The following is a 12,268-nucleotide window of genomic DNA, read 5'->3' as shown; positions in this document are numbered from 1 at the left end:
CTGTCTGCTGGAATCCATAGCCCCCCAGCAGCCCCAAGTCTGGACATTCCTCTTCTGATCCAGCCGACGCTAAGTAATGGTAACCGGCCTCCTCTCTATTACTAAACTGTCAAAAACCACGAGTTCTTTTTGAAGTAGTCCCACCTGTTGGTAAACCTGAGCATCTCTGACTGTTGGCCAAGGTTTGGAGAGTTCTTTGTTTCTCTACATAGTGAAACTTAGTCCTTCCCTCAGGACACATTCCCGCGGGGTCAATTTCACTTACTTCAGGATGGCCAAGTGCCACACTCACCCTGAAGGTTTTCCCAGGTTTTTTAGGAGAGGAAGTCATTTCAGCATTAATTAGAAAAACAAACCATTGCAAGTGACTTAAGTGCCCTACAATCGATTTTTTTTAACATTTATTTTTAATTTTGAAATTTATGGTACAATTCCACAGGTCTGGGATTCCCTCCAGTCCAAATTCCCACCCCCTGACTGACTTTCCCCATAATATACTCCTTCTAAGGAGTCATAATTCCATCAGTCTGTTATTTAAGTGTGTCCGACATTGCTGGTACAGACAGTGTTAGACAGTCCAGCATCCCATTGTCTAGATATGTCCAACAGTTTCACTGGGAGTCCAACTTTGATTTGGAAGTAGGGATGCATGTTACGTTGTGTCTTCACATTTGGATACGGTAGTCTCTATTACGCCATCACTGTACATTCCCTTAAATGAGAAGCCACGAGACAAAGTCAACAACAGGTATGAAGTCAAAACAAAAACAAAAAGAGGGAAAAAATACAGCACCATGGAGTCGGAAAAACGTGCCACTGAATAACCAAATCAAGGGTGATGAAAAGAAAACACAAAAGCCTCTTGGGTAAAATGATGCCACCATACAATCCATGAGCCAACAATGAATTCAATAAGAGAAAACGAAGTATTTTGAAGAAATGAAAACGAAATAGAAAACATCAAAACACATGGGATGCAGCAAAAACAGTGTGGAAAGGGTTATTGACCTTACAATTTGCATGATGGTTTCCTTATATCAGAGAGAACACATGGTACTTGTCCTTTTGGGATTGGCTTATTTCACTCAGCATAATGGTCTCTAGTTGGGACCATCTAGTTGCAAATGGTGCCATTTCATTCTTTTTAATGACAGAACAGTATTGCATGGAATAGATGTACCACTGTTTCTTTAACTCCTCTTTGGATGGGCATCTGGATTGTTTCCATTTCTTTGCTATTGTAGACTGCGCTGCTGTAAATATAGGATTACAGCTCCCCTTCTCATATGCAGTTTTCACTTCCTTTGGGTCTATTCCTGGGAGCAGGTTACCTGGGTCATATGGCAGGTTTATTTGCAATTGTCTAAGCATTCTCCATGTTGATTTCCATAGTAGTTGTACTAGGCTATACTCCCTCCAGCAGTGAAGGAGGGTGCCTTTCTCCCCACATCCATGCCAGCAGGTGTTGTTGGTAGAGTTCTGAATGCAGGCCAGTCTCACTGCAGTTAGGTAGTACCTCAATGTGGTTTTCATTTGTATGTCTCTGATGGCTAGGGAGCCCGAGCATCTTTTCACATATCTGTTAGCTATTTGAATCTGTTCTTTTGAAACATGTCTGTTCATTTCCTGTGCCCATTTTTTTCACAGGTTTTTTGTTTTGTTTTGTTTTGTTCTGTTTACTGTCCCTGGGTTACTGAAGCTCTTTGTAAATCCTAGATATTAGTCCCCTATTACTTGCGTAGTGTGTAAAGATTTTCTCCCACTCTATTGGTTGTTTCTTCACTTTGTAAATTGTTTCCTTTGCTGTACAGAAGCTTTTTAGTTTGATGTAGTCCCATTTGTTTATTTTGTCTTTGACTGCCTGTGCTTTTGGCGTCTTTTCAAAGGGAAAATAGATTTTTAAGGGTTAATTTTGAAAACAAGGCCAAAATGTATTATAAAGGCTAAAAGAGATGCTTAAAATGTACAGGTGCTCCCACTTATGCAAAATATGAGTATGCACAACAGCCACATAACCACTAAAATCTGAAACAAAGTAATTGCAGGTGCTGCATATTAAGAACTTTCATTTGTCCATCTCATGTTAATTTTTGAATGATGATCAGTTATGACTCAGAAAAGGGGAAGTCAATATAGCTTTAGAATATTTTTAAAGGGGAAAATAAAAGGAAGTTGTTGATCACCGCTTTATCAACAGACAGTATTCCATCTAGGTGTCAGACTAATTTCAACAAACTCGCAACCACTGTCTGCCCTCCCCAAACATTTCTATACTTTGAAAAGGATTTTCACATACAGTATCTCACTTGTTTGTGCTTTGTTTGTACTTTCATTAGGCAATTCAAACAGCGAGGCCTGGCACTGGACTTTGAAGTTGCTGCTCATTTATGCAACCATTAATGCAGCCAACGGAGGCACGGGACATTTAAATGGCAGCTCTCCATCATCCAACAGTGTGCCATTAAGCACGTGATTTCACCTGTTTGAGCCTCTAACTTCTCTCTACAAACGAGCCGAGACTTATTGTGACAATGTAAGCAGATGAGAGGCAAAGTGCTTAGCACGGTCCTTGGTACATTAGGAAGTCTCAATCAACGCTAGCTGCTGTCAATGTGATTCAATATTTTTTAACTAATTTTTTTATTTGAAAGAGTTACACAAGGAGATCTTCCATCTGCTGCTTTATTCCCCCAAATGGCACCAACAGCCAAAGTTAGGAGCCCTGAACTCCACGCAGGTCTCCCACATGGGTAACAAGAGCCCACAGACTTGAGTCATCCTCTGTTGCTTTCCCAAGCACATTATCAGAAGCTGGAGCAGAAGTAGAGTAGCCTGGATTTGACTCAGTGCTCTGATGTTGGATGGGGACATCACACACAGTGGCATAACCCACTGCACCACAATGGCCTCTGTTTTTCTATTTTTAAAATAGGGACTAGAGCTATGACTCAACTGGCTAATCCTCCAACTGCAAGCCCTGCAAACACATATGGATGCTGGTTTGTGTTTTGGCTATTCCACTTTCCATCCAGCTCCCTGCTTATGGCATGGGAACCCAACAGAGGGGACCCAAAGTTGTTGAACCCTGCTCTTATATAAAAGACCCAGAAAAAGCTCCTGACTTCGGACTGGCTCAGCTTCAGCCATTGTAGCCATTTGGGGAATGAACCAGCGGATGGAAAATTTTTTTCTATATCTCCCCTTTTCTATCAATTCCGCCTTTCCATAAAAATAAATAAATCTTTTTTTAAAATGTGGAACATTGAATTAAAAGATAAATTTATTTTGCTGCAAAAAATGAAATTCATGCATGACTGTATCAAAGTATGCATTTTTCCATGAACTTTACGGAGTTTCCTCATAGATCTCCATGGTTTTGCTTTTTTAAAGAGACCCCTTATTTATTTTTATTTCAAGGGCCAATTTTACAGAAAGAATGAGAGAGAGAGAGAGAGAGAGAGAGAGAGAGAGAGAGAGAGAGTCTTCCATTTGCTTCCTGGTTCATTCCCCAATGACCACAATGGATAGGGTAGAGCTGCCACAAAATTGGGAGTCCTTGATTTGGTTATTCAGTGGCACATTTTTCCGACTCCATGGTGCTGTATTTTTTCCCTTTTTTTGTTTTTGTTTTAGCTTCATACCTGTTGTTGACTTTGTCTCGTGGCTTCTCATTTAAGGGAATGTACAGTGATGGCGTAATAGAGACTACCGTATCCAAATGTCTTTCTGGTCTCCCATGTGAGTGCAGGGGTCCACGGACTTGGGCCGTCCTCTGTTGCTTTCCCAAACCATAAATGGAGAACTGGATTGGCAGTGGAGCAGCTGGGACATGAACCTGCACCCATCTTGGATGCTGGTACAGCAGACTGATTAGTCTGTTGAGCCATAATACTGGCTGCAAGAGAGACCTTCTTTTAAAAGATTATTTATTAAAGGAGTAAACACAGAGAGAGAAAGAGAGATCCTTCACCCTATGATTCATTTATCAGATGGCCACAATGGCAGAAGCTGGGCCAGGCTGAAGCTAGGAGTCAGAAACTTCACTTGGGACTCCCACCCAGGTGACAGGGATCCATTAATGTGGGCTATCTTCCACTGCTTTTCCCAAGTGCATCAACAGGGAACTGGAGCAGAAGTACAGCAGCCTTTTACTGGGACACCAGCACTGTGGAAGGAGGCTTTACCTCCTATGCCACACACAGGGCCTGCTATTTTTTTTTTTTTAATGGCTGTACTAATGTTCTTTGGTTAACCAGTTCCCCATTGATGGGCACACACTACATGAGGTGGCTTTACTTGCTAGGCTACTATTGGGGCCTTCCCTTTCTGTTTTGTTTAGTTTGGTTTTGTTTTTTAAATGGCTACACTACTATTCTTCAGTTAGCCAGTTCCACTTGAGGGACGCTGGTTGCTTTTCGTTGTTTGCACTGAATGTTTATATACACGAAGATTCTTGACCAAGTTCATGAAAAATTTATGTTAGGAAAAAACAGATTTAAAAACTACTTACATTAAAATGAAATTATCTTTTAATTCCCATTTTTTCTCATGAATTTTTTGAAATCCCGTCCATAGCATTGTCAGTTCATCTTTAGGATGACTTTCTAGTAATAGAGTAATTAAAAATAAGTGCACCTGCATTTAAAATTCTTTTGGGAAGCATGGAAAAATTGTCCTTCAGAGAGATCACACCTATTTGCATTGTGATTACAGCCATTTCATTTTCTTTATAACCTCACTCCAGGGATTAGTCATTGTAGCATTTTTAAGGTTACTGTTACTTGCCTTAGGGTACTTGCTGGACTGAAAAATGCAGGGTAGTGCTTTAGAAGGAATTTGGGTTTCAGAGACTGCCTTTTTCCGGGTACACCTGCATTCCCTCATTTGTAAAACTGGGCACCATGGCAGTAACTAGTTCCTAGAAGACTAAACGAGATAACCCATTCAAAGCAAACAGCTTTCCAAATATTTATGCTCAATTAATATAAATAGTTCAAATAATCATATCTCACTCCTATGACTCAGAGGATGGGGTTTGAGGTTGGTGGGGGGAGGTCAATTCCCCAAAGAGCATGCCCTTAGGTTCGGAACTTCTAATTCTAGATTAACCCTCTCTCCGAAGTGGTGTTGCTTTCAAGAACACAACCATTTTTTCTTAAATATTTATTTATGTTTTAATATGAAAAACAGATTTACAGAGAGAAGGAGAGACAGAAGGAAATCTTCCATCCACTGTTTCACTCCCCAAATGGTCAGGACTGAGCTGATCTGAAGCCAGGAGCCAGGAGTTTTCTCTAAGTCTCCCACGTGGGTGCAGGGTCCCAGAGACTTGGGCCAAGCTTCACTGCTCTCCTGGTCCATTAGCAGAAAGCTAGACCAGAAGTGGAACAGCTGGAACCAGAACTGGTGCTCATTTAAAAAAAAAAATGTGTTTCATTTGTTTGCAATTCATGGTTAGAGAAAGAGAGAGACATGTTTCATTCCTTGGTTTACTCCCCAGATGGTTACAATGACTAGGGCTGAGTCAGGCCAGGAGCTCCTTCCTTGTCTCCCATGTGGGTGGGTGCATGGCCCAAGCACTGGAGCCTTCTTTCTGTGCTTTCCCAGGCACATGAGCAAGAAGCTGGGACTCCAGCTGTCACCCATATAGAATGCAGGCATGGTTTAAGCCTCTGCTACAGAGCGCTTGCCCCAGTCAGTTTTAGATACACTGTGAAGAAAAATTACGGTATAAACTATATGCAGAACACATGTATTACAGGTACAGAACCTTAGGTTATAAAGTGACGTTGGAAGACTCATAAGGTGCTAGATAATTTGACTTAGGCACAGACTGCTCATTTCTATTTCTCTTTCATATAGATACCACCTTCAGTACAACACTGGGAACCATGGACTTTCCATAAACATGCTTTATGCTGTTCGTGTCCCAAGTCCTATCCTGTTTTTTTTTTTCCAAGTTGCCTTTGAGTTAGCAGAAAACTTGAGTCAGTTTTACTGTTGGCCCTTACCTCTGAAAGTCTTCTGTAGGGCGTCTCCTCTGATTTCAGTGCATTAGGGGCTTCCAAGAAGTCAGTTAAATTGACCCAAGTTCCTTCCAGCACCTTCTAGCCTCTACGTTTCCAGTGTTCCCTTGAAATCCTCCTGTAGTTTCATCAGCCATTTTTCCTGTCTGTTGGCCTCCCTATGTACCCAGAGCCAATTCTCATGCTTCCTGTCTTTTTCCTATTATGAAAAAAAAAAATGTTCCTTGCAAATAAATAAATAAAAATGTAATCCCACTATTCACAGAGAAATACTAATATTTTATAGCCTTTCACAAGTTTTGTGGTTTTTTCCCCTGAGGGTCAAGAATATTTTTTAAACACTGAACAGGAACATGCCCTTGTGCAAGTAGGTAGCCTCTTCTGCTTCCTAACTTGCCGTGTTTACATGTAATATTCAAAATACTCTGTAACCCCCATCACCTGCCTGAGCAAGGCCCTCTCTCCTGTAGCTTATTTTTTCCTGCAATCTATCAGTATTTAACTATGTCCAACCTTACCCCTGGGAAAGGTAAGGGACTGCTTCCTGAAGAGACCATTACCCCAGCCTAGCCAGGCAAGTACTGTTATAGACGAAGAAACTTTATTTTGCAAGTGTGATCGCTGAGGAAGTCCCCAGAGAAGTCAGGGTCCTCCTGAACTCCTGAATCAGTTTCCTCTCTCCAATTCATGCTTTCCATGATGGCAGACATGTATTCTGTAGCCTACAAAGTTACAAATAAATAGAAGGAATTCATTTTCATAGTAATAATATAATGAATATGAATACAAATACATTTATATAAACAAATTAATATAAATAAATAAAAATAAATAATATAATTCCTAGTGAACGTGTACCAGCATCACCATGATGAGCTGCTTAACAAGCCATGACCAGCCCCTCCCTCAGAGTTTCAGATTCAGTCCCCCTAAGGCAGGCCAGAATATTCACATTTTTTGTTATTGCTCAACAATGTTTTTTCCTCAAAGATGTATTTATTGTATTGGAAAGACGAGTTACAGAGAGAGGAGGCAGAGGTTTTCTATCTGCGGTTCATTGTCCAAATGGCCATAATGGCTGGAGTGCACCTGTCCAAACCCAGGACCCTGGATTCCATCTGGGTTTCCCACATGAGCGCAGAACCCAAGTGTTGCAGCCATCTTCTACTGCTTTCCCAGTCCATAAGAAGGGAGCAGCTAGGACTTCAAACAGGTACCGCAGGCTCTGGCTTTACTTGCTAGGGTGTATGTGTGTGTATGGGGGGAATCATTTGAATTTCTAAGTCATCAAAAGAAGCCATTGCCTCGGGATTTTAGAGACTATACTTTAAGCACCTTAGGTCAATAAAATGGTAGGAATTCAATTTTGGTTCTCCACTCTTTTTTTTTTTAATGAATCCACCCACCCATTCATTCAACACACATTTATTAAATTCCTGCTGAATGTCCAGCACTTTGCTAGCATTTCAGATGATGCAGTCTACTTTTACAGTGCAGTGTGGCAGGTGCTACCCTGGGCATGGGCAGGGTGCTAGAAGAGACTCAGGTGGGTCATCAGGGGAAGGTTTCTGGGAAAAGGTGATTGCATTGTAGGATGGAAAGTCAGAAGGGCTGATAGGGGCAGGCGGCAGATAAAGAAAAGCCTTGTGTGGTAAGGGGAGGGGGCTTGACCTTTCCCCTGTGGGCTGTGGGAAGCTGTGAAAGATGTGCTTACAATGGTGAGGCAGTGCATTACCCCAATCCAAAGTCCAGCCTCCAGCATCCAGGCCCAGGCTCAACTCTTCGCTGCACTGCTTAAGAAGTTGCTCACTTTCCTGGAGCCTCCATCTCCCCAAGTACAAAGGGAAAATAGTATGTATTGTTTAGCACAATACCCTCAAGCGTTACGAAGATTGAGCAACCAGCACCTGAATGTCTGGCATATGACAGGAGATTAACAAATGGTGGCTATGATCAGGTTTGCACTTGAGCAGACTAAAACCGTGGAAGGCATGCTTCTCGGATTATTTACAGTTCATCTGACACTGCAGGACTGGTTCAAATACCAAAGCCACTTTTGGATGCCATGGCAAGTTGGATGATTTAATGATCTAACCATTATGATTGATTGCTTACAGACTATACTGTGGGCCTTGTGAAAAGTGATTCACACACATCATTTCATTTAATTCCTTGCAATGACCTTGAGCATTAGGTATTCTCAGTATTGTTTCCAATTCTGCAACTGAAGAGATTAGGGCTCAGAGAAGTTAAGTAACAAACCAAATTGAAGTTTGTCAGTGCTTAGAGCTGGAATTCAAACTCTGGTCAAACTGACACTATTATCTACCTTGTTCCGCAGCAGGAAGTTCCGTTTCTTTGGAGAATGGTTAATGAGACAATGGGTAGCGAACCAAAAACAAACAAAAAGAGAAGATGGACTTAGTCTCCTATTTTCTCTGACTGTGAACAAATCTGCTTGTTGCTATTCTGTCTGGCAACATTAGCGTATCATCTGGCAGGAGCCACTTGCCTTTAGTTCTGTGGTTCTAGTATTGATGTGGAGGTGGTCACAATTCTCTTCCATGGCACTCTAGAGCATTTCCAAAAGAGAAACTATGGCTACTTGGACCATATTAGACCCTATGGGAGCAGGTTGGGTGTGTGTGAGCAGGGGAGCTTAGCTGGTTTTAACACTGCTCTTACAAATAGCAGTCTATTTTATTTATTTATTTATTTATTTTTTGCAGTTACTATATGTCCGTAAGGCAAGTGTTAGTACTATCCTTTAGAGTTTGGACATGAGCAAGCTAAGATTCATGCAACTAAGTTCCCACAGCCAGGAATTGCACTCAGATAGGAAAGTGTTACATTCATTTTAGCAACCTCACATTTGTAATTTCTTCCTTTGACTCTGTAGCTATAATGCCACTAAACACAAAGTTTAGTTTTAGAATTCTTTTTTTAAGATTGAAAAAAATATTGGAAAGGCAGATTTACAGAGAGGAAAGACACAGAGAGAGATATCTCCTCCATCTTCTTGTTTAATCTTCAAATGGCTGCATCGGCTGGGGCTGAAGCCACAAGCCAGGAGCATCTTTCAGGTCTCCCACATGGGTGCAGGGGCCCAAGGATCAGAGCCATCCTCCATTGTTTTCCCAAGCCAAGATTGGTGAGAAGTAGAGCGTCCAGGACTCCAACCCGTATGGGTTATTGGGGCTAGCAGGTGGGGGATTAGCCTGTTGATCCACAGTACCAGCCCCTTGAATGCTTCTATTCTGTGCACAATCTACCAAGAGTCTGTATTCACTTAAAACAATTTCATGCCTTACAAGGTCATTCTTCCTTCCCTCCTTGCTGTGAATTCATTCTTCGTTCACAATAATGATATGGAAGGCTAGATTTGCTGCTTAATGTTAAGACCTGAGTGGGAATTGGAAGCTTATTCAATAAGTGTGAAGGATGACTATAGAAACATTGTGGACTCTAGTCCTTCTTGATGAGAAATTTACCCTGTGTGCTTTAAGTATTGCAGCACAGCAAGCTAAGACTCTGCTTGAGATCCTTGCATCCCATGTTGGAGTACCTGGTTCGAATCTGGGCACTTCAGCTTTCAACTCAGTTTCCAGCTAGTGCACCTGGGAGGCGGCAAATGATGACTCAAGTAGTTGGTTTTCTGTGACCTATGTGGGAGACTTGGGTGAAGTTCTCGGATACAGGTTTCTATCTGGCTCACACCATGCTGTCATAGGCATTTCGGGAATGAATCAGTAGATGGACGCAATCTCTCTCTTACTATCTCTCTCTTTCTGCACTTTTCAAACTAGTTACTATTAAAGGAAAAGTTGCAAAGTGAAATTCTGATTTACTTGAACCTCATGTGTTTTCAAGAACTCCCCCAGCAAGTTTCCAAAAATGAGGACAGAAATTGCCTCAAAACTGAATTCTTAGCCATTTAAACTGAATGGTGTCTGACGAATTTGCCAGAGTCCAGCTCCAGCTGAGTTTGGAGCTCGGGAATGCTGCGTGGAGTCGGCTATAAAGAAAGATACGGACACTGTCACTTGGTGCCCTCTCGCAACAGCTCAAGAAGAAGCTGATCTTTTTATTTTCTCAGACACATTACAAGCTTCTACACAAACAACTAATTGTTCTATTTTTTACTTCAAGACTAGAGGGCTTGTACAGATATTTGGTCATTTTGTCTGCACTTCATGGCTAAGCAGGTGCCCCTAAAGATAATTCTGCAATACTGTATTCTTATTATTCAAAGCAAGCCATTATTCATTCTTCAGTAGTAAGCATGGAACCACAGCCAGGACTCCAAGGCCAAGGCACATGTGATTACCTGCTAATCAGTAGTACATTCCTACCACGTTTCTATTTCCACAATTTACCCATTATTTAATGGGAAAATAGGTTACAAGGGAAAAAACGTAAAATCCAAGACAAAAGTTTCAAATATTAAATCCCCCTACAACTATAGGCTGTACAACCCCATAAACAATAAAACAGTAATTAAAAGCATATTTCCTTAATAAAAGCAACCTTAATTCCTCTAGCTAAAAATTATAAAAGCAGTTAAAACAGTTACATTTACAATAACTATATTTATTGCCATATCAGTTTCAGATCTCACTCCGATCACTTGCATTAATATTTAGGATACTTATCAAGCCCTTTCCCAGAAAGTGTGTTACATGTCTGGGCCAGGTTCTGAGGCAATGGTTAGCACACAATAAGGTGTCCAGAAATGGCATGGGCTTAATTGTGTTCCTGTGTGTAAATTGTCAAAGGTCCCTTTCACCAAGACATTATCAGTGACATTAACTCTCAAGCTTACTTACATCGGTTGCAAAAGCCATCCCATGGGGCAAACAATGCCTCAGTAGATTACAGAATTCTTAGTGGGGTCTTGAGTGTCCATGCAACCAGGGGGTGAAACAGCGTCAAGGTGGTCAGAGAGAAATCCTCCAGGCCCTGCCATGCAACGGGAAGCTCCCCAGGCCCTGCCAAGCAGGGGAGCTGTTCTCTTCACACCTTCATGTCATCCACAGACACTGCACGGACCCCAGCACTAATTGAAAAGGTTTATATTTAAATGTGATAATTTATTTGAAAAAAATGATAAGAAATGTTTGCAAAATTGATCATTATTTCTGTTTCAAATTCATGGCAACTCAAAAATGTGTCTATTTTCTCCCCCTTGTTTGGCACAGCTAACCTGAAAATGCAGAGTTCTGGCACTAGGTGTCAGCAAAAGACTAAATTGGAAGCACCCACCTTTTTCTCTTTCCTCTTTTTTATGTTCAACGTTTTGGGAATCAAAATTAAGCACATGTCGTGGATTTTTTTTTTTTTTTAAGATCCGAAGCCAAGAGCCAGGAAGTCCCACCAGGTCTCCCACGCGGGTGCAGGGTCCCAAGGCTTTGGGCTGTCCTTGACTGCTTTCCTAGGCCACAAGCAGGGAGCTGGATGGGAAGTGGGGCTGCCGGGATTAGAACTGGCACCCATATGGAATCCTGGAGCGTTCAAGGATAGGACCTTAGCTGCTAGGCCATCATGCCGGGCCTGCATATCCTGGATTTTAAAAAGAAGACATACACAATTCTTGGTTGTGATAATGAGATGTTGGGTTGTGGCTTCTCTAAGTAGGTACCTTAGAGAGGTCACTGTGGTTCAAGGCAGAGTGAGACTAATTCGACCCTTAGCTTTGAATGGCCTAGAACTCAATTTTGCATCATTCAGGAAAGTGAAGGTTTAAATGAAGTTCAGGATGGATAGTGAGGCACACTCCTATGAAACGGCTCATAAAATTGTGAAATTATACAACCCAGAGAGACAGAACATTGAAGCTGACTGCAGGGCCTCTGATTAACTCAGTGATTACCCTCCTCGCATGGGGGAGAAGAACAAAGTAAAGTCTGAGGTCACTTGAACAGCCCAGGGAGATTCCTTGGTGCACTCAGACTTAGTATACAAGAGAACTTCAAAACATTTGTGGAGAAATGGAATCAAAAGATAAGTTGATTTTGGTGCAAAAACAATTGAAATCAATATATTGGAAAGGTCTTTTTAAAAAATCCTGGGAAATGAGCATTATGAAGAAACTGTGTATGAATTTTGAAAAGTTTTGAACTGAAATTAAGTTGTATTTTAATTCCATTGACAGTGACCTCTTTGGAATACTTCCCATTCATTATTTAGGCTACCATGTTATATTCTTAATTTCCAGACATCCCCCCCCTGCCCCCTGTGTCTTG

The sequence above is a fragment of the Ochotona curzoniae genome, unplaced genomic scaffold (assembly GCF_017591425.1).
Source record: "Ochotona curzoniae isolate NIBS_2020 unplaced genomic scaffold, NIBS_Ocur_1.0 scaffold_1852, whole genome shotgun sequence".
Classification (NCBI taxonomy): Eukaryota; Metazoa; Chordata; class Mammalia; order Lagomorpha; family Ochotonidae; genus Ochotona; species Ochotona curzoniae.
Note: the sequence above shows the minus strand (reverse complement) of the source record.